General features: G+C 44.5%; 1 long non-coding RNA gene across 1 annotated transcript; it reads left to right on the top strand.

Annotated features, from left to right (window-relative positions):
• Nucleotides 1-3611: 3611 nt before the first annotated feature.
• On the top strand, nucleotides 3612-20033 carry LOC116587855. Its single transcript, XR_004284681.1, has 3 exons — nucleotides 3612-3704; nucleotides 13737-13814; nucleotides 19973-20033. It is a non-coding gene; the product is annotated as an uncharacterized LOC116587855 (long non-coding RNA).
• The last annotated feature ends 893 nt before the right edge of the window (nucleotides 20034-20926 follow it).

The following is a 20926-nucleotide window of genomic DNA, read 5'->3' as shown; positions in this document are numbered from 1 at the left end:
TGCTTGGGTGTGCATGCTCTCAAATAAATAAATAAAACAAATCTTTAAATTTAAAAGAAAAAAAATTAGCTTGTACCCACGGAACAGTGTTGGAGACATACTTCACCCAATAGGACGAATTTATGTTTCATAAATGATTACTGACTGACAATAATTCTTCTCTAAGTGACTGAATACTTTATGTGAAGTTTCTAATTTTATATAGGTCTGCCTTCATAGGTGGGGGAAGGGAATAATGAAGAGGGATGTAAAAAATAATCTTTGACTGACATCAGGTTTATAAATAACTATGAGCCAGTGCGCTGAGAAGTTAGGGGCTTCTATTGAAAGAAGGTAGAACAGCTATTTCAAGCTGACTGAGATTTGCAAGAGTATTTTAAAACACACTAGGAGGTAAACTCAGAAGTAAACAGCCTTCTTAAGAGTGAGTGATGTCAAGGATACATTAGTTCTTTTTGTTATTCCCTGCTTCCTGTCCCTGAATGTACAGTCTGATTTGTCAAGCCTCACTAAAATGCCACAGTGTAAACCCAACACAATAAAATGATGTTTTTAAAATCTGGTTGTCAGTGGACCTTGTTTACATGAGTCACTGAAAGTCCCTGGTTCTCTGGATAATTTGAAATTTTTGGATTGTCATTACTATTCTGCTTAGACTGCCTCTCCTGTTACTGCAAGAGACCTGGCCCTGATTCAGAAACTCTGGTAAAGGAGCCAAGACGGGAAACCTGCAGTTCCTAAGAATAGAAGTTACTGTTTATAATAATACTGTACTCTGTGTTTAGGGGGAAAAAATCTTAGGAGCGATCAACTAATCCACAGGAAATCATTAGGAGGAAACTGAGTCACAGAGGTTCCCGGGCTTCCTTACGTTGGCAGGGATAGAGGGGGAGGAGTCATATTCAAGGGGACACTTTCTCTTGCGAGTGAAAGAAGCCCCAATGAAAATGGCTACCGGAAAAATGGGGGGAAGGGGGGTGGAGTCCACCTAGCTGGGAAGTCCAGGGTCAGAGTTTCAGGGATACAAATAATGTCCATCTTTCTACCCCCCCCCCTTCCTTTTAGTTCTCTCTCCATTCACCTTTACAATTCCTCCTCCTGTCGGCCTCTCTGGCCTCTCCGTGCAGCCAGTGGGGATAGCCCCAAAGAAAACACTTCTTTCCCACTGGGAGTGTAGGGGGTAGGGCAGAGGTGGTTATCAGAAGGAGTGGAAGGAAAACATTCTGGGCGGCAAAAAAGGGACCGCAGATCACACCTACCGCAGAACATTCGTTCTCCAACCTGTCCAAGCCTCAGCCCTGGGCAGGTAAGAGAACAATGCCCTTTCACCAGTCAGGAGCCTAGGAGTCTTGCTCTCTGCTGCCTGGGGCTGCACTCCTTCAAGCCCACTTCCAAAAAGTTTACGTTTTTCACAGACACAAGGCTCACACCAAGATGCTGCTTGATCTTCCTATCAGACACTTCCGCCCACAGCTCCAAGGCATCCGTGTGCGGATCAACAAAAACACAGCCAGCCTCCTGCAAAACCATAACGTCTGCCAAGTTTACATTGTTTTTTTTTTTTCCCAAAACCTAAATGTTTCTAAAACCCCAGATTCACCTACATCTTTACAGAAATCTGGAGCGATCTCCCTTTCTGATCCCACACACATACACACACACACATACACACACACACAGAGTAAAACATCATAAAAAAAAAACTCAGACATCAGCAGTTACACTGTGACGGAAACTTAGTGGATTATTAATTTCCAGATGTTTGTCTTCCTCTCAATTGTCAAGGATTCACTGAAAGAAAACATTTGTTGAACATTTATTAAGGACGCAAAATTAAATGCAGACCTTGTCCTCAAAGCATGCTTTTTGTGCAAAGCACTAAGAATTTTGTCCCTTGTAACAAGGAATAGCAAGGAAAACAAAAGGCCTGGGAAGACATTTGCAGGTAGAAGTCGGGGTGGGAGGGCCTCTAGGCTCTACTCAGCTGAGGGCTGGCCAGGAGTTGCTCTAGTCTTGACCCTGACAGTGGTCCCCATTCCTTAACTCCAAACCTTGTCCACTTATCCCTCAGCCCTGAGGCTCATAGATGCCAACCAAGGACCCAGAAGTTCAGCAAACCAGCCCCACCCCCCGGTTTTTTTTTCTTGCCTTCTAACTTATATTTGTTCATTCTTTCATCGGTCCATTTATTAATCCAAAGAGTACTTGAGAAGGGCTTCCAGGGCTCCCTTCTCAACGCTCTCCCTGCTGTTGATCCTTGCAGGCCTCCTGACTGAGCAAAGCAGAGCTTCTGTTGCCTTTAGCCCAGCTGTCCTCGCGTAGGAAAAGCAGCCAGGGTGGGACAAGGGGAGAAGCACGGACTGTCAGGGAAATCCAGAGAACTTGAGACAAGACAAAGGAACCCGGATTACCAGAATCTGGCCTTTGCTTTTACAAAATGACGGTGTTTTTATGTATGTGTGTGTGTGCCTGTGCGTAAGGGAAGAGAGGCTTCTAAACTGGTATCTAGCATCTAGAGAATTGGGGGCACGTATGATTCTAGATAAATCCAGGTATCAAGAGAAAAACTATAAAACCAGAGTGATTGTTTAACACAGGATGGCTTGATGGCAAGATTATGCTGGGACTCTGAAGGCTTGAGGTTTAGTTTCAGCTTTTTGTGACCTTGGACCAGTCACTTGGCTAGGCCTGCCTTCGTTTGTGAAGAAAGGAACTGACCTAGAGGTGCCCTGAAGACCTTTGCAAATGGAACATTCTGTGATTACATACCAAACAATATTAATCTTGGTAATCTGTGATTATACCAGTTTTATACAACACGTTTAATGTTGTTGTAAATTTTTAGTACCAGCAGTGAATTCTTAGTGCATAAACTATGGACATGGTTTATGCAGTGTTCATAGACTCATAGTACATAAACAGACATCCTTATCATACGGGAAGGAAGGCCGGGGGGGGGGGGGAGGAGAAAACATCAGTCACAGTCATGCTTTGGACACTCTGGGTGGATCGATATTTTTGAAGATGAGACTAGAGTCCCATTCGGTAAGAGACTTTTTTTTTTTTTTTTTAACAGAAAGAGATCACAAGTAGGCAGAGAGGCAGGCAGAGAGAGAGAGAGAGAGGAGGAAGCAGGCTCCCTGCTGAGCAGAGAGCCCGATGTGGGACTCGATCCCAGGACCCTGAGATCATGACCTGAGCCGAAGGCAGCAGCTTAACCCACTGAGCCACCCAGGCGCCCAAGGCTAGACTTTCTGAAGTTACTACCTAGTCGATCCTTGGAGAGTTCTCGGCCACGTCAATTGCCTGCACCTGTGCCAGTCTTTCCAGGTGTCAGAAATAGATGATCAGGATCACATTCCTCACACTTACAAAGCACCTAGCACTTACCTAGCAAAGTACCTATCACAGAGTGGAGAAATTGCTTCTTAAATAAAAATGAATGGAATTTGGCACTGTGCCAATTATCATCTTGTTCACAAATAATTCCCTGTGCATCTGGAGTGCTCTCTCAAATGGGTCAGCTCCCACCAAGCATTTGCAATTACAGAGGAAGTGAAACTGTTTGACAAGTGGCATTTAAAAGAGCTCCATCTTTGCTTTCCAGCCAGCACTTGTCTTACAAAACGTCCAAAGAAGGGAGGACGCAACGAGAAATTACCGAAATACTTCAGTAGTGTAACAAGCCCAGACATCTTCATATGGTGAGTCTAAAACTCAAGACCAGTATAGATACAATCATCTGACAAGTAGTATTTGTCTGCTGCTGCTATGGACTGAATGGTGTCCGCCTTTCCCCTAAAAATTAACCTGTTGAATGCCTACCCCTCAGTACCTCAGAACGGTTTGCATTTGGAAGGAGGGTCTTTAAAGAGGTCATGAAATTAAAATGAGGTCATTGGGGTGAGCCCTAATCCAGTATGACTGGGGTCCTTACAAAAGGGGAAATTGGGAAAGACACAGACAAAGAGGGAAGACCAGGAGGGGAAGGAGAGAAGGCGGCCATCTTACAAGCCAACAAGAGAGGCTTCAGAAGAAATCAACTCCACTGACACCTTGGGCTTGGACTTCTATCTTCCAGAAGTGCAGGAGGAATACATTTCTGTTGTTTAAGCCATTTGGTCTTCGGTACTTTGTAATGGCAATGCCAGCAAAGTAATACAGTTGCCTTGTAAATTAAACCTTTGATATATGGAAATAAAACTAACGGGTGACCCTAAAGTCCTGATGTTGTTGTTTTTCTAGTCATGGGGATAGGTTGTGTGGCTCTGTTTTCCCTCCCACTTATGCTGAGACATAAATTTTCAAGTTGGTATTTGAGATTAGGATCCTCCATTGATGATACTCCCAGCCCTCGGTCTCTTAGCCATGGTCTTTCTGGGGAACATGGGTATGGGAAGTGCAGTGCGGAGGGCAAGAGATGAAGTTCTTACTTCTCTGTGTTGTGGCCCAAGGAAGGGTCTGATATTTACAGCCAGCACAAGGGCTTAAGAAAACTACCTTGTTCTTCCCAAGAACTAGCAACATCCATTGGCTATTTGAGGGGTTTTTCCTGCTAAAGAATAGGAAGGAAGGGTTTCAAAAAGATAGAATTACTTTCTCTGCCTAAAAATTTTCTTTTCCTACCCCAGTTTTTAAATAAAGAAATAGCCAAAGTATTTCATCTTTCTGGTTTAGTAAATGGGTTTATACTGTGATAGCACATTATTTAAGCACAATTCAAGTGTCTATAATTGTTGGCATAATTTTAAAAGCCCAACAGGTATGGCCTTCACATCCCCCAAAGTAACTGTTATATATCGACAGCCCAAATTATTATCTAGGTAAAGAGAGGCACTTAATAAAATACCTAATTTCTCAAATCTGTGGTCAAGGTTGACCACAGATCATTCGCTGCCCTTTTAGGTAGTTAATTGGCCTACATAGTTAGAGTTCTACTATTAGAATAACATTTTTGAGAAGAAAAGAAAATGTATCCCTTTGGGAGAAGGCCTTCCAAGATCTGGGGATCTATTTTTAAATGAAAATCCTATGAAAGAGTTTTTAAAGCATTATTAATCATTAATACATTAGCATGAATTAAGTATCAGAGATTAGCGAGCCAGACTTCTAGAAAGGTCTAAGGAAACAAAATGAGGAAGGAAGTGTTGATGATGTATGTAAGGTTCTTCCACTTTAGAATAGGCAAGAATCTTCAGAACACTTGTTTGAAATGCAGATTCCTAGCCACTCGGCTAGAATTCTCCTTTAGTAGTAGGTCGAGGGTGCGGTTTAGGAATTTGCCTTTAAACAAGCACTCTGGGGGTTTCTTCTGCGGTCCATTTTATGCTGGAAGGTTTAGAGAAACACTGGCCTCCATGATCCCCTCCTAGTTCTCTGTCATACGTTGTCCAAGCCTTTCAAAGATGGATCTCCTACAAGCCTCATTTAGTCATCCAGAGAGTCCCTTGCTTTTAATGTCCCCGGGATCACAATTATTCCCTATGGACCAAGCACCCTAAAGTGACTGGAAATGTGTTACTTACTGACTCCTGACACTATCTAGTTAGAACGGGTGTCTAATTAGAACTGGCGTCCAAATTCTAGAACATCTTGCACTCTGGTTAGACTCTATGTTGAGAGAGGAGTGTGAACCAGATACAGAGTCTGAGTCAGGTTCTGCCCGGGGAGGTTTAGCCCAATGTTAGCTCTTTGGGGAAAGAAGCATTAGGAGAAGTGGGGAGTTAAGGAATCCAGAAAGAGAAGGTAAAAGAATGCCAGAGATTTCTTTTAGGTGAGTCCTGTTTTATAGACAGAGTTGTTTCTTACACTTTTCTGGCAGTACAATGTATTACAAATATCTTTTATATCTCATCTCTCTTATCAATAAAAAGAAGGAGCTATCACATGCTCTAATATGGATTTTGATGAGGCAAAAAATATTGGAAATATAAAAACCAACTGAAAGGAAAAGCTGTCGAGAAACACAGGTATCGTTGTAGATATCCTGTAGCAGGCGATACAGATAAATTCCTGAAATTTTGACTATAAAGCAGATTCTGCACAATTAGCTTTTGCTAACGTCTCATTAGAATACTGCAAATGCATTCTTCTGAAAAATGATTTCAGTATACACTTGTACAACAGCCTCCTCATATCCAACATCTAAGTACCCAGTCCACCCTTCTACACACTCTGGCCTATCATCTTAAAATACACGTAACCATTCCCTTCCTCAAAACCCTAGATTGTGCCCTAATCCATGAAAACTGTCTATGATGACCCACAAGACTATTGCAAGTCCCAGCACTAAGTGACCAGAACAGGGCTTTGCCGCTCTCTGTCAATGCCTTCAGGCCCAAGACCAGTCCAAGGGACTCTTCCTTTGCCATTCCCATACTCTGCTTCTTCAGCTTGAAAATCACCAACTCCAAGCTACCATGTTCTTCTCATCTCCCCCTTACTTTGTCCTACTTTGAAAAAGTGATTTAAAAACAAAACGCTTTTCAGTTGGTGAAACATGTGACTCTTGATTTTGGGGTATGGGTTTGAGCTGCACATCGGGTGTGCAGATTACTTTAAAAAAAGAGAGAGAGAGATTACTTAAAAAAGAAAACCTTGCGGGCACCTGGGTGGCTCAGTGGGTTAAAGCCTCTGCCTTCGGCTCAGGTCATGATCCCAGGGTCTTGGGATCGAGCCCCACATCAGGTTCTCTGCTCAGCAGGGACCCTGCTTCCCCTCCTCTCTCTCTGCCTGCCTCTCTGCCTACTTGTGATCTCTGTCTGTCAAATAAATAAATAAAATCTTTTTTTTTTTAATCTTAAAAAAAAAAAAAAAGTACACCTCCTGTCCTTTTCACCCTCAGCTTTCTTGGTTTCTGTGTAACTCTTCTCTCCACATCCCTATTTCCAGAGTGCAAAGCCATAAGTGGCTACCACTAGTGGCTACCATTTGCAACCGAGCAACTCTACAGCAGAGTCATTTATTATTATTTATGTACTCTTGAGCCCAAGTTCATGAATGACAGCCATGACCAGGAAAGGTGCGAGGTGGGTAAGAGTGCCCCTTTTGGTCTGTCCTGAGACTTTGCCGGTATTAACACTCAGAGTCCCGTCCATATCCTGGAAAACCCCTCAGTGCTGGACACACCATCAAGGCTGGTCAGCCCAGCTTAGAAGGACATTCAAGACTTTAAGCCCCACGAGGCAGAGCCTCTGGCTCCATTCTTAACTGCATATCCAAATGAAGGGCAGAACAGGCCCTCAGTAAATATTTTCAGAATGACATTCCATGAACGTCCACTGAACCAGACTTCTCTCCTTGTCCCCATACCTCTGAACACTCTTGAGAGGACAGACATGACATAAATTCCAGGTATCAGCAGCCACTATCATGCGTTAGGGCCTCTCTGGTCCACCAAGGGTCTTTTTCCAATCAAGTTACCTTTCCAGGACTCCCAGGAAATGCTTCCAGTTCTCGCCGGTCTTCGCCAAGAGCATGTAAGTCTCAGTACAGCCACGGAGGCAGATCTTTCCATAAGGGTGATTTTTAAAGCCAGCTGCCGTGGAGAATCATGGGAGTGGCCCAACTTCCAAAATCCAAGGTTAATAGGCTGTGAATTGCCACTTTCTTCGCTCATTGTCTGTGCCTCAGCAGTTCCTTTAACCCACTGTCATTCAGCTTGGGGAGGAGAAGAAAGTGGGAATCGCACCAGCTGCGAGGGGGCAGCCAACAACAATGCCCTCTCCTCCCCGCCTCCCCTTCCCCCCCACCCCACTTGCCCCCCAAAAGCACCAGGCATTCAGTTATACAGTAGATATTTATATAGCCTACCCGATGCGGATTCCAATTTATTTCCAAGTCATTGGGGCCAATCACTCACCTTTGGGCCCCGTAATATCATTTGTTCTCTGCCAAACTGATGGCATTTCCTGTCACCAATACGATAAATCCTTCGAGGGGCTGCTCAGTCGCGTTTAAACTGATTCCGATTGTCGCGGAGTTGGGAAAAATAAATGAATGGGCTGAGTCATGAGGTGTAGTTCTCACGGACGATTCTTGCCATTTGAAAATCATTCAGTCCCACTGAGGGAAAAGTTCTGACTGGGGAGGGCTTAGCGTGAATGCTGGGACGATTTATTTCCTTTAATTTAACCAAGACCTGAAAGAAGGCAAATATTTTCTTTTGCCTTTATTGTTGCCATTAAGGATCCTGTTTTCTTTCTCCCCCGGCCTTCACAGATGTATTGAATTACACTCTGGGTCTAACCCTGTGCTAGGGTTTAAGGCAGTTAGAAAAACAATGCTAAAATCGTCCCTGCCCTGTGGGAGATTGCAGTCGGCCTGAAAGAGAAGACAGGCACCCAAGAGAAAAAGTACCAAAGGATAATGTTCAATAATGTCCGTGACTAGGTTCCTAAAATGACCCCGTCCAGGGATCAGAATCCGCTGGCAGACTTGCCAGAAAGGCACACTGTTGGGCTCTGTCCCAGACCCCCTGACAGAAATCTGGGGGCAGTGCCCTGCCTTTCAGCAAGCCCTTTGGGGAACCCTGTTTCTCACCAGGTTTGAGAGCCTCTGCTACAGACGGTCTCTGCCAGAGGAGGCTGGGAGCGTGATATGGAAAATAGAAAGGAACACGAACAGACTTTGGTCTGCCTGCTCTTCTCTGGACTTCAATTTCCCAAAGTACCAAGTACATCTCTGTAGAAATAACTCTCTTCACAACTATAGATTTTTTTAAACTGTTTGCGTTAATAGGTATTTATTTGTGATGGCCTCAGCTCCTTTCATTAGGACACGAGCCCCATAAGGCAGAAACCGCGCTTGCATTTCCTTCTCTCTCTTGACAGTATGTTGAAAAAAAAAGTTGAACATGTTTCTTGTGGTCCCTGGATTTTGTATTTGTCCATGATTTGTTAAATATACATTAAGGGCCTGTAACCTGGCTGGTATTGATATGGAAGGGAGTAAAAAGTCACGTAAGAAATGATCTTTGCTCTTAAGAATCTGGTTAGAACAAAAATACGTCCTCAAGAAAAATTAAATAACAGCACACGGTGGCATATGGTTAAGTACAAATAAAGATGTAGATTAGATTAATAAATGCCAGAGGATTCAGAAAAGAGGGAGAGATGCTGCAGGTCCAGAAGGCTTCCTAGAAGGGGCTGGGCTTGAGCAGGATTTACAAAAAGATTGCGAGATGTAGGCTGGTCCAGAACGCTGTGGAAAGAGAAGCGTGGGACAAAGGCACTGGGGTGGCCTGTAGCATGGATCTGTAGAAGCATTCAGATTCCAGCAGCCTGGGGTCTAAGATCCCTGCTGCCGAGGTGCCCAAGAAGTGGGGAGGGGTTGGAGCGGAAGATGGAGTGTATGCGGGGTCTGGAGAGCCATGAACACCTGCTTTACCTAGAACCTTTCCCTTAAGTGCGTGCTTTGTTTTGATTAGGGGATAGGGCACATGATGAAGAGGGTAGACTGAGAACCTTGTGCGGAAGGAATTGGAGGCGGGAAAGGAAAGGAAAAATATTCAGGGGCACCTGGGTGGCTCAGTCGGTTGTGTCTGCCATAGGTTCAGTCATGAGTCTGCTTCTCCTTCTCCGTCTGCCCCTCCCCCTCTGCTCCTGTTCTGTCTCTCACTTTCTCTCAAATAAATAAATAAATAAATAAATCTTTTTAAAAAGAGAGAGAGAAAGAGAAAGAGAAAGAAAAATACTGAGAAGGGGCTCCTGCAGTAGGTGCAGATATTCCACTCCATTTATGGGGCGCTTGCTCTGATGTCCTGAGTCAGACAGAGGGCTCACCCCTGCAGGAGCTCACCGTCTAGTGATGGGAGACGGGCTATTCTAATACCGCGCCATGAATACTACCATGGAAGAGTTGATAGCCTGCGCTATCAGGGAAGGCTTCCAGAAGGAAGGGACACTAGATGGGCCAAGTGGAAGGGCGAAGTGGAGTTAACCAGGTGCAGAAGGTGGGAGAGGGAGCAGCAGACAGAGGGACAGAGAGCACAGGGGACACTGCAGGAGCGGCAAGCAGATTGGTTAGCTTTGGACAAGGGTGGACGTGAGCAAGGGACCTAAGGTGAATCTTGGGGACACGGGCAGGAGCAAGATCGTTAGGGATTTACAAGAGAGATGCTTAGGGCTCACTTAAAAGCTGTTAGGGGCACCTGGCTGGGTCAGTCAGTAGAGCGTGCAACTCGATCTCAGGGCTGTGAGTTCGAGCCCCATGTTGGGTGTGGAACCTATTTAAAAACAAACAGATAGGGGTGCCTGGGTGACTCAGTGGGTTAAAGCCTCTGCCTTTGGCTCAGGTCATGATCCCAGAGTCCTGGGATCAACCCCGCATTGGGCTCTCTGCTCCGCAGGGAGACTGCTTCCTCCTCTCTCTCTGCCTGCCTCTCTGCCTACTTGTTATCTCTATCTGTCAAATAAATAAACAAAATCTTAAAAAAAAAAAAAACCCAAAACAACAGATATATAAAAAGACAAAAGTTTAGGGAGCATGGGTGGCTTGGTTGTTGTGTGTCTGCCTTCGGCTCGGGTAGTGATCCCCGGGTCCAGGGATCGAGCCCCATATTGGGCTCTCTGCTCAGCGGGGAGCCTGCTTCTCCCTCTCCCACTCCCCCTGCTTGTGTTCCCTCTCTCACTGTGTCTCTCTCTGTCAAATAAATAGATAAAATCTTAAAAAAATAAAAAAAGATGAACGTTTAGGAGTAAGAGGAAATCTTTGAAGGCACTGGGCTGGCTCAGTGGTCAAACATGTGACTCATGATCTCAGGGTTACGAGCTGGAGCTTCAGGTTGGGTCTAGAGATCATTTAAAAAAAAAAGAGAGAGAGAGAAGCTGTCAGAGAGTGTGGCGTGCCAGGAGAGCAGTTTGAAGACGGCATTCTGATGGGGCATAGAAAGGAGGGAATATAGCAGGAAATGTAGAGGGGTGAAGGGCGACAGGCTAGACCCTGCGGGGAGAGGACAACAGTGCGGATGTCAAAAGTTTTGGAATGGATCAGCAAGACTTGGTGACAATGCTATGTGAGTTGGGGGACAGGGAATGGTCAAGACAAAAGACAACCAAGGGTGCCTGGCTGGCTCAGAAGGGCACGTGACTCTTGATCTTGGGGTCATGATTTCAAGCCCCATGTTGGGTGTAGAGCTCACTTAAGAAACAAAACAAAACTTTAAAAGAAAGAGAAAAAGCAAACAAACAAAAACACCTCAGTTTTTTGAGCTTGGGCAGCTCAGAGAGTGCTGTTACTGTTGAGAGAAATAGGGAAGTTAGGAGGGGAAACCGGTTTTTGGAGGGGAACCTAGGGGTGCGGAAAAGATGATTATTTCAGTTTTGGGACACGTTATGTTTTCTCTCTTCAGCTGCTTTGTTTGGTTTCTGTAGTTGTTCCTTCTTCCCTTAAAACTTAGTTTCAGTGCCTAAAGTGGGGGGAAAAAAAAAGAGCCCAGTTTTGTATCTTGCACAAGATCTAGGTGCATCTATTTTTATAACTTAAAACTACCCAAGAGGCTAAGGAATCAATAGACAACTGAGTTGCTCCAGATTTTAAGTGCCAAGAGCCAGGGCGAGGAGGTGCTCCAAGAGAGATGGTTTCATTCTTGTCATCTCTGGCCGCAGGTAAATGTTCATTCCGCTTGGGAACCTCACTTGATTGGCTAGACTCTTGTTTTTCTGAAGAAGTCCTTACTCCAAGAATCAGGGCTTCCTGATGGACCTGTTTGACTAGAATCACGGGTCTCTCATCCAGGACCATCCTGGCTCAGCATCCTCAAGAAAAAGCTTTCAAAACAGACACAGATTTTTACTCTCTCTGGGGACAGGAAGCTTTCCGCAGCCTCCTAGACATTCACCTACCTCAAGTATTTTAGAATCCTACTCCAGCTGGTGGCTGACGCTACCTGTCAGAGAGAAAATAGGTCAGCCTGACTCGCCTGATGGCTGAAGTGGAGAAAGTCCCAAGGTGTGGGGTCAAGGCAGGACAGAACCGCCTGACTGACCCTGGCTCTCACTCCACAGGGTGGGGGAGGGGTTTGGGCAGAGCCAGCTGGAGTGGGACCAGCTGACCTACCTGTCTTCTGATAAACTCTTTCAAGCCACCAGCCGCGCTGCCTCATAGACTCTCACAATGCAGAGTATCCCTGACTGGCCTCTTTAAACCCAATAAATTTCACTTTGATTTCTTGAAGTCAAAATAATCCTACCTGAGCGCTTTCCTTAGCAGGAATAGAGCTCTTTCTGCTGAAAGATAGACTTCATCTAGGAACCAGAATGATGTTCTTAAGCTGGGTTTTGATGGGAGTAGGAGGAGCTAGCTGCTCTGAGATCAGGAAGGAACCACCCTGGGGTTCTTTTCTTTTTTCTTTTATTTATTTATTTATTTATTTATTTATTTATTTTGAGAGAGAGAGAGAGAGAGAGAGCGCTCATGGTGGGAAGGACAGAATCTCAAGCCAACTCTGCACTGAGCGGGGAGCCCAAAGCAGGACTTAATCTCATGACCCTGAGATCATGAACTGAGCCAAAATCAAGAGCAGGATGCTTAACTGACTGCATCACCCAGGCGCCCCTCTGGTGTTAGTCTTGACTCCTCTCTGCATTCTTCTCTTGGTCCCAACTGCCATTGACCTGATTCTACCACCATAAAGCCCTCTTCACTTCTCTCCATCTTTACCATTAGCCTAGGTCTTCAGTTCTCACCCATTTCTCTGTGACACCCTCCAAACCGGGCTTCCTGCCGTAGTCGTTCCTGCCTAGCTCTGGGCCATTTCCCGCAGTGAACAGAGACTGGTCTTCCCACTGGACCAATGTGGTTCTTCCCCGTGGTGGACTGTCTGCAAAGGCGGCCGCCAGCAGTTACTCTAATCCTCGGATGTGCACTCTTCCCACAAAGTGCTAGAATCTACTTCCCCCTCTCTTGACTCTGGGCCTTCCGATCTTAACCAACAGAATGTGCTAAGTGGTAGAAGTGATATTCTGGGATTTCTAAGCCCAGGGGTAAAGGGCCCAGCTTGTTTTCCTTCCTTTGGAGTCACCTGCCACGGACAGAAGTTTGGGCCAGATTACCAGATGATGAGAGACTAGACGAAGAGGCAGAGGACCAGTCAGTCCCCACATATTGCAGCATCAGATACGTGCCTGAGGCCCTGTGAATATTCCAGCCCTAGCGATCTCGGATTCCCCAATCGCGGTCAATCTGGGCAACCCCACCCTGGCCTGCATCACAGGCAGCAAAGGAGATCCATCCCTGTCAAGCCCGGTCCAAATCTCAGAATCATGAGCCGGTAAATGTGTGCCGTTGTTTCGAGTCACTAAGATTTGGCACTGTTTGTTACACAGCAGTAGACAGCTGAACAGGTGCTGCCCTTCCAACAAAGTCAGCTTCCTTTAAAATAGTGCTGGCCAGGTCCTTGCATCTTCAGACTCATGGATCATCACCCCACCGAGTCTTCTCCTGTAGGCCTCTGCACACTTAGCTCACTTATCTCTGTCTTCCTTCCTAGCCCCACCCCCAGCCATCCACCAGCTTCCTCCGCCCAGGAAACACTTCTTCCAGGAAATCTTTTGATTCCTTGAGACTAGGCTGGGGGCCTTACTGGGCTTTCAGTCACTCTTGTATTTACTTTACAGTATCACTCAGCAAGTCACATTATAATGGCCAGAGTACTTACTTGCCTGCACCATCACACGTGTAACTCCATGAAGGTGGGGACTGTCTGCCTTATTTATTTATTTATTTATTTATTTTAGGTAAGGTCTATGCCCAGTGTGGGGCTTGAACTCATGCTCCTGAGATCAAGACTTGCACGCTCCACCGAAGTCAGCAAGGTAACGCTGTCTGCCTTTTTTTTTTTTTTTTAAATAAGTGTATCCCTTATTGCTGGCAGACTACATGACACAATATGTGTCATTGATCAATGCTTGATCGATAAATGAATGAATGGCCAACTGAATAAGGGATTAGAACTATGGCATATTCTTTTTAGACTTGATCATGTCATATTCCCTATACCATCCCGCATCAGCCCTAGCAGAATATTATCTTCTAAAAGCTTTGTTTCAGATTCTCTGAATCTTAAATTTCTACATTTTATCTCAGCCGTCTCCGAAGGGACAGTAACTGCTGTTCATGATGATGAATCCTGGGGTACAATGAAGACTTGAAGTGATGAGTTGTCAGAGATTAAAGTATAGTCTTAATTTTTTAAAAAATTACTAAGCCAATTCATGGCAATCTACAACCACAGTGTTAAAAATTCTCAAGCAACTCAGGGGCACCTGGGTGGCTCAGTTGGTTAAGCACCCGACTCTTGATCTCAGCTCAGCCCTTCATCTCAGGGTCATGAGTTCAAGTCCCACACCCAGCTCTACACCCGGGGTGGAGCCTACTTCAAAAGAAAAGAAAATATATTTTCAAACAACTCAAACGTTTGTACACACCGGCTAAGAAAAACATCCCTTGCTTTTGTAAATATTTTTACTTTCTCCAGGGGTGGATCCTATACCTATTACCCATTTAATTATTCATCTATTTATTTTTATTAACATATAATGTATTATTTGCTTCAGGGGGACAGGTCCATGAGTCATCAGTCTTACACAATTCACAGCACTCATCACAGCACATACCCTCCCCAATGTCCATCACTCAGCCACAGGTTTGAAAGCAGAGGTTATATGGGCCTCCAGGGCCATACAGCTGGTTGGTGATACATGTGAGGTAGGATCTCGGTCAGTAGAGCACGCCACTCTTGATCTCGGGGTCTTGAGTTTGAGTCCCACGCTACGGGTAGAGCTTACTTAAAAACAAAAAGAAAAAACATGGGGCGCCTGGGTGGCTCAGTGGGTTAAGCTGCTGCCTTCAGCTCCGGTCATGATCCCAGGGTCCTGGGATCGAGCCCCGCATTGGGCTCTCTGCTCAGCAGGGAGCCTGCTTCCTCCCCTCTCTCTGCCTGCCTCTCTGCCTGCTTGTCATCTCTCTCTCTCAAATAAATAAATAAAAAATCTTTAAAAATAAAAAATGTCAGATAGGATCCATTCCGCTGATAATTAACTAGCCTGCAGCTCTCGCCCTATATGGTCTCTGTAACAATAGTAGGAAAGTCCAGTTTATTGAAAAACTGAGTTGCACTTGACACTTGTCTGTTTCTTTTTTTTTTTTTTTTATTTACTTGAGAGAGAGAGAGAGTGAGAAGGTGAGAGAGGAGAAAGTCAGAGGGAGAAGCAGACTCCCCATGGAGCTGGGAGTCCAATGCGGGACTCGATCCCGGGACTCCAGGATCATGACCTGAGCCGAAGGCAGTCGTCCAACCAACTGAGCCACCCAGGCGTCCCGTTGTCTGTTTCTTTATAGTATTTAGTTGCTGAGATTTCCTTTCCACTCCTTTTTTATTTTTTATTTTTTAATTTTTTTAAAGATTTTATTTATTTATTTGACAGACAGAGATCACAAGTAGGCAGAGAGGCAGGCAGAGAGAGAGGAGGAAGCAGGCTCCCTGCCGAGCAGAAAGCCCCATGCGGGGCTCGATCCCAGGACCCTGGGATCATGACCCGAGCGGAAGGCAGAGGCTCAACCCACTGAGCCACCCAGGCGCCCCTCCATTCCTTTTTTAAAACTCACTTTTTTTGATGGAAAAAAATTTTTTTTTAAAGATTTTATTCATTTAGTTGACAGAAATCTTAAGTAGGCAGAGAGGCAGTCAGAGAAAGGAGGAAGCAGGCTCCCCGCTGAACAGAGAGCCCGATGTGGGGCTTGATCCCAGGACCATGGGATCGTGACCAGAACCGAAGGCAGAGGCTTTAACCCACTGAGCCACCCAGGCGCCCCTATGATGGAAAATTTTAATAGATAATAACATAACCGTATGTAATACTGTGACAAACCCTCACATACCATCCCTCAGCTCCCACAATTATCCCTAGTTTGCCGTTCTGGTGTCAGTTATCCCCTCATTTTTTTTTCCTGGCGTATTTAAAAATAAATCCCAGACATCATTCCATTTTACCCATAAATACGTCTCTCTGTCTATATATGAATATGGAGATAATATAAAGACATATATAGATTCCATATATATATGTAGATAAGGGGCTTTTTCTCTCTGTCTAAAACATAACCATAGTACCATTTCACACCTACCCAAATTAGCAATGATGCTTGAACATCATCTAATAAACTGTTAATATTCATTTTCCCCCAGGATTGCCCTTTTGCAGTTGGCTCATTCAAACCAGATTCTGAACATGTTCCACACGTTGCCATGTCTCTTATGTCTCTTTCAATCTTTTTTTGGGCAGGGGCATCATTTATTTGTTAAAGAAACCAGTTTGCTTTGTCCTGTAGAATTCCGAGCTGGTCAGCGGCATCCTCACGGACATAAAACACTGTTTTTATATAATGCATTATGTGTAATTCATCCATGCAAATCAAACCTATTAGAACAATTTATGAACACTGTTTTACAAATATTACACTTCCACATTTAGCAAGATTTTATTGAGCATCTACCCTGTACAGGCTTCTCTTTGTAATCTCTCAGGTAATGTGTAACATCTCCCACACCAGAAGCTTTGGTCCAATCTTCATGTCGTCTTCTCTATTTCTACACCATAGATTTGGGGGAAAAAAAAAAAATCCTGCTAACAAATTCAGACTTGTCACTTGTCACTTATTCTTTTTTTATTTTATTTTTATTATCTCTGTACCCAACATAGGGCTTGAAATCACAATCGCAAGAACAAGAGCCTCACGCTCTGCCGACTGAGTCAGCAAGGCACACCTTGTCACGTACGCTTCCTTAGTTTCTATCATCAGTATTCTAAAACCTTCTCAATCCGGTCTGAGTTCCTACAGCGGACACCAGCTGGATTGTAAGCTTTATGTAAGCTTTATGGCACCTAGTCTGCTTGTTTACCGTATAGCCAGATAAAGATATCCCTAGTACTTAACATATTCTAGTAGGGAGATGTACGTATTTGTTAAGTATGAATGAATAAATGAACTTCTTACCTCCAATCATTATTTCTTTTCCAATGAGAACACTTGGTCTAGATTCATCTTCCTAACACATCATTGTAATACTCTGGTTTCTCTTCAGAACGCACACATTTTTTCACCGTTTACTAAAATGTCATCATTCCTCTCACTTTACTGAATACATTCCAGGTTGGGTGGTGAGCTAGAACCAGCTCATATTGCTTTACAAGAGCTGATCATTGAATTTTCAGGAATTTTGTGAGCCAACTGACATTATATTGGTAGTTTGAAATTAGCCACGATAGGAGTATTGACACCACAGAAATTGCCAGAGAGCACAATGTTAAACACAGCAGCCTATGTTCAGTATCGCACCACACAAAACCACGAGAGCTCCGCTTGTGTTTTGTAAATGTAGAAAATGCTCGGTTTGGTCTTGGAGTCCCTTCATTATTTAGATTTATCTTATGAATTAAAAATTTTTTCTGTGCACACTGCTATAACCATCCAGGGTATTTCAACTGCCCCCACTGCCCCATCCCCCAACAACGTGACCTCTTTTATATTTAAATCTCAGCTTCTAAAGCAGGTACTCTCCTTTGGAAAATCAGATCATAGCACAGTGCTTGGCAACTAACGACAACAACTAACATTAATCGAGCACATACAGTGTGCCTTGCTTTTATTTTACTTAATCTTCATTATAAGCTTATGAGATACTATTGTCCCTACTTTACAAATGAGGATATCGAGGCTCACAGAAGTTTCCCCTGCAAACATATTTCACCCCTTAACCTCCATCTCAGTTCATGTCACCACCTTCCAGCCTATTGCTCAAGACCCTAACCTAAGAGTCATCTTATGTATTTATTTAAGATTTTATTTCTTTATGTGTCAGAGAGAGAGCACAAGCAGGGGCAGCAGTAGTCAGAGGTAGAAGCAGACTCCTGCTGAGCAAGGAGCCCGATGTGGGTTTCAATCCCAAGACCCTGGGAACATGACTTGAGCTGAAGGCAGATGTTTAATAACGGAGCCACCCAGGCGCCCAAGAGTCATCTGAAAAATTTTTTTTTTAATCTATTCATTTTTAGAGAGAGAGAGAGAGAGAGAGAGCATGGTGGGGGAATGAGGGGTGTAGCGGGAGAAGGAGACAGAGAATCCACAACCTGACTTACCGCTGGGTGCAGAATCTGATGTGGGGCTAGATCCCAGGACCCTGGGATCATGATGTGTGCTGAAAGCAGATGCTTAATCAACTAAGCTATCCGGGCATCCCAATAAATAAAATGTTAAAAAGAAAATGTTAAGAAGATGTTAATCCTCTGAGTACAACTTTCCCATGATTTCCCAGAGCGACTGGGCCCAAGATGGTGTTACTCCTACCATGCTCCATATCAGCAAACCAAAACTTAACTGTTTCTGTGCTGGGCTCCCAGAAAAGGAAGGCCAAGGTCAATCAATCAGTGTTTGTCCGCTCGGTGCTAGTGACCTCACAGGGCTCCAAGACTTTCTTTTGCTCTATGTAAGGAAAAAAAAACCTTGCTTTCACCAATCAGCCAATCCCTAATATAATTCTTTGTTTCTGCTCGTTGTGGTCTATTTTTTTCTTTTTTTAAGATTTTATTTAGGGGCGCCTGGGTGGCTCAGTGTGTTGGGGCCTCTGCCTTCGGCTCGGGTCGTGATTTCAGGGTCCTGGGATCGAGCCCCGCATCGGGCTCTCTGCTCAGCAGGGAGCCTGCTTCCTCCTCTCTCTCTGCCTGCCTCTCTGCCTGCTTGTGATCTCTCTCAATTTTCCCCTGGGGTCTCTATTTTCTTTTTTTTTTTTTTAAAGATTTTATTTATTTATTTGATAGACAGAGATCACAAGTAGGCAGAAAGGCAGGCAGAGAGAGAGAGGGGGAAGCAGGCTCCACGCTGAGCAGAGAGCCCGATGGGGGGCTCGATCCCAGGACCCTGAGATCACGACCCGAGCCGAAGGCAGAGGAGAGGCCCCAACACACTGAGCCACCCAGGCGCCCTTCACTGTGGTCTATTAAACTCTCTCCAATTGTACAGCTCCTTGGAGCCCCTTCGTATCTGCTAGATTGTTTGCGGCCAGATTCATGAGCGCCCGTCACAGGAATCTCCTTTCTGCCTTTGGTGGGCCATTCCTAGGACCAAGCCTTCAGATTCCCTACACCTGAGACATTCCTGAAGCACTTAGCCAACCTGCTGCTTTCTTGGCAAGGACCTCTCTGGCCTCTGCCCCAACCCTTACACATTCCTCTGTTTATTTGCTCCATTGCAGCCTATGTTATCGGGCTACTGTTGGTCTTCTTCCCTGGAATGTAAGTTCTGCAGGTGTAGGGTCCTTGTCTTTCAGGTGGGATGTTGGACACCCAGGGCCTAGAGTAAGTGCCTGGCACATTGCAGGTGCCTACGCTGATTTAACAACAGAACAAAACAAAACCAAAAACCAAAAAAATTAAAAACTTAATTAATCAATAAAGGAAAATAAACAATTTGAGACTCTAATCCAAGCTTCAGAACTGAGCTTGTTGGTTAAATGGACAGTCTTTGGTTCCAATCACGGAGTGCCTCTGGGTTTGGTTTGGAGGTGAGCTGGACAGAGAGGTGAAGCAAACTACCTGTGTTGGCCAGCTCCAAGCCCCCTCCGTGAGTCCCGGATGTACATTCATGCGGTGTGATGTTTCCAAAATTTGATGCCCCCACCTTTCACCTGAAGCGTGGAACAGAGTCAGGGAGTACAGAGGTGACACTCATCAACAGTAGAAACAGTTCAGGGAAGGAGAGTTCATTTCAGTTTTGAAAACTGATTTTCCAAAATTCTCCATTCTATGGGGAATTAATAACCCAGCAGGACAGAAATTAGAGCTCAAAGCTGAACAGGGAGGGAGGTGACTTGTTTGTCTTTGGGAGGGTTTAGGATGACAAGAATAGTTTAGAATTACATAGCCGTTGTTTTTCTCTTTTCTAAGTCATTTTTATTTTGTTTTATTTTGAATTCAAGATCCTGAGACCAGACCTGAGCGGAGATCTAGGGTCAGACGCTCAACCGACTGGGCCTCCCAGGTGCCATGATAACCATTGTTTTTTTCTGAAAGAAGTCCGAAGGCTCAAAAAGTGGGGATTTGGGATATTTTCCCTTTTGGATAATGTGCTGCTTCTCATGAAACAAGATATTTTGGAAGGTTTTTTTTTTTTTTTTTAAATTGTATCTGTGTGTGTGCAACAAAGGTTCATTTCTTGGGTCATAGATGGTGCTAACTTTGTCCATCTCTTTTTATGGAAGCGTAATTGACCTACAATAGTGATTTGAAATTTCTATACACCGCGAGCCGATGTTTACTGTATTTTGTTTATTGTTACCTTTGCTAATCTTGGAGACTTCCCCTTCCTTTGGGTTTATACCATTAGGATATGGGGGGGGGGAGGGCAGATTTTAAGGACTTCCCCTTCCCAGCGCCAATTCTTGGAGTTTTTCCTTCAAATGCAAATAAATTATTTACCATTTGAAAATGTTATAATTAAAGAGAGGGAGGGGCTGTCTCTTAAACCAAAAAGAGACTTGCTTTTTTTTTTTTCCCTGTGTGTGGGGGCTCAGAGACCTTTACAGACATTGCGAAGACCCCTTCAGGAAAGGTGAGCCAAGAGGGTGGGGGGCGGGGATGCTAAATTCCACGGCAGGAAAGAAGCGAAGCTGGATCAAATTATGAGACATCAAATCCCACCCGACTCGACATTAGCCAGCCCTTTATGGTAAAATGTTAAGTACTTAATATTTTATTTTCATTGCGGTTCATCCTGCATAGTACCCCAAAGCTATTTGTTCTTAGAACAAATGTGCATATGCTTATTAGATTTAACAATCCGCTGCTTACAGTTAACAAAGGGGTCAGGCTAAACCTGCCTCCTGAGTGAAAAAGCCTCATTTGCACTTGTGGTGACAAAAACACTAGTTCTC

The sequence above is a fragment of the Mustela erminea genome, chromosome 4, assembly GCF_009829155.1.
Source record: "Mustela erminea isolate mMusErm1 chromosome 4, mMusErm1.Pri, whole genome shotgun sequence".
In the NCBI taxonomy this organism is placed as follows: domain Eukaryota; kingdom Metazoa; phylum Chordata; class Mammalia; order Carnivora; family Mustelidae; genus Mustela; species Mustela erminea.
Note: the sequence above shows the minus strand (reverse complement) of the source record. Positions and strands in the feature narration are given on the sequence as shown.